Source organism: Tupaia chinensis, unplaced genomic scaffold (genome assembly GCF_000334495.1).
Source record: "Tupaia chinensis unplaced genomic scaffold, TupChi_1.0 Scaffold138674_1, whole genome shotgun sequence".
Taxonomy (NCBI): Eukaryota; Metazoa; Chordata; class Mammalia; order Scandentia; family Tupaiidae; genus Tupaia; species Tupaia belangeri.
Genome location: NW_006198567.1, coordinates 3,553 through 5,936, shown reverse-complemented (window position 1 = coordinate 5,936; position 2,384 = coordinate 3,553). Strand labels below are relative to the sequence as shown.

Below are 2,384 nucleotides of genomic sequence, written 5' to 3'. Positions count from 1 at the left end.
TGGTCTAACCTACTTTTAATACTTTCAAGGGAGGTTTTGATTTCCTGTATCACATTCTTCAATCCTAAAAGTTCCATCTGGTTCTTGTTTAAGGTATCCATTTCTTCTTTCAAGTCATTGAAGGACTTTCTCATCTCCTAGAGCTCCTTGTCTCTTTTCTCTTCCATCTCAGTTAGTTTCATCACTACAAATATTCTGAATTCCTTATCAGACATGCCCACAATGTCCATTGTATTGACTGTGGGTGATGTAGGCTTGATGATTTCCCTTGAGGGAGAGGCCTTTTGTTGGTTGCTCATATTTCTTGAGCCTCTGCGATTGTTCCTAGTCATCAGGTAATTTATATGTTACTTCCTAACTTTTTCAAGTTACCTCTGATTGTTAAAAGTTGTACCGGCTTAGAAAATTGATGATTTTTCTTATAGTTGGCCTACCTGCTGCTCACAATTACCATTAACTGTTGCCACTAGCCCTGGATGGCCCAAAGTCCTCGCTGTTTCTTAGGAGTGGTTAGCCTTCAACTGACCTAATAAGCAACACCGTAAGAGCAACAAAAAAAAACAAAACAAAAGAAAGAAATCATGTTGCGTGCGTTGCGCGCCGTGCACTATTCAAATCACCAAAATTCAAAGAGTCCAAAGGCTAGTGGAAAAGGGTCAGAAGATGAGTGACATGACCAGGTTGGTCAGGCCTGTAGCCTCAGTTTGCCTGGTGTGTGGAACTGCTGGCCAGCTCAATCTGGATTGCGGGTGGGGTATGGTGGGAGTTTGCCTTAAAGTCTCAGACAACCAACCTGGGGTCCAAGGAGGAGGAACGGTGGGGATGCGTGGAGATTTGGAAGGCCCTTTCTTATTGTTTTTAGTGGCATTTAGTCACATCATACATAACAGCATGTATATAGAAGAATTTAAGGCGGGTTGACAAATTCAATCTTGTCCTGGGATTTTCTTTAAAAACTAGGACTAAAGGAACTAGTTAAGAGTTTGCAATGTTGCCAAATGATAGGTTGACTGTAAACTCAGAAGGCATACATTAGCCCTATAAATAGCAAAAGCAAATGAAGCTTATTGAAGCCTATTGGCTCACATTTTTAAAACGCACCCTCATTTCTTTAATATTAAGTACTATAAATGGTTTTTGAAATTCTATTGTGGACGTGATCTATTCAGTCCAACTGGGGGATGATTTTATGTATCTATCTAGTCTGGAGTCTGATTTTGAGTTAAAAACCAATGGCATTACCAGCTACAGTCAAGGCCTCAGGTGATACCGCATCCAAAGCTCCCATCCTGTTTACCGTGCTTTTTGGTTTCACTTACATGTTTTCTTTCAGAGAAGCCAAAAATATAAAAGTTCACCAAAATTCTGAAAGTCATAGTTAGTATAGCACTGAATGACAGTAGCTTTGGTGTTTGATATTGCAAAGTCACTTTTGTCACAAATACTCTCTTCATTCTGGGTCAAGGCGAGGTAAAACGGAAAGAATAAGATTCCCAAATGTAGAGTCTTGAGTAATGAAGTATCCAGATGAATGTGCATGAGCATGCTACAATGCTGCCTTCTGCTGGGCAACAATGTGCTGCTGCTAGGTGTGGTCCCAGAAGTTCTTATTCAGAGCCGGTCTCGACAGCGATGCTAGCTCCAGGATGATTTGTTGAAGATTGGTTCTGCATAAGTAATTTTCTTTTCTCCTTGTCCAATTCTGCCAAGATTGCAACTCTGTTTTTGTTTTGAAAACCTTGTCCTGAAGAATTAGCTACCATCTTCCTATTTTGTTTTGATTCTGTCCAATGGCAAGTGGTCAGCACTTTGCAATCACCGCGGAGGTGAGGGCGCTAGAACTGCTGAGCGGGAGGGGCAAGCTCGACTCTCCAGGGGGGGCGCGACCACTCTGGCAAAGGGAGCTCAATGCCCCACGCTCCAACCTTCCCGCCCCCACTACGCTTCCCCTCTCAGGATTTTTGGACACACACACACACACACACACACACACACACACACACACACACTAGTGCTCAGCATAAGTTTTAAGCCAATGGGTCTGGGATTCAACCACAGTCCAGTATGTGAGAGTCCAGTGAAGTAAACTTTGTGCCATCTGCAGTTCCTGCCATAGATCACTTTTCAACACAGAGTCCTGAATACTATTTCTTCATTTTTTTAAAAAAACTTTATTATTATTATTTATACATTAAATCATTATACATCATTTAGTTCGTAAAGAGATTTTACCGAACATGGTATATGCCACAGAGTAAGTAGGTGAGTTGAGAATACTACACATGACCTCACCAACAGGCAGCAAGTCATATCTGTGTCACACAAATGTCTTCTCCAATTGTTCGCAAATTTTTCTTCCTGCACCCTTCCCATCTCCCACTCTC

General features: G+C 41.7%; 1 pseudogene; it reads right to left on the bottom strand.

The window, feature by feature from the left end:
- Window positions 1–1,450: 1,450 nt before the first annotated feature.
- Window positions 1,451–1,763, bottom strand: LOC102489846 (SOSS complex subunit C pseudogene; annotated as a pseudogene).
- Window positions 1,764–2,384: the final 621 nt, after the last annotated feature.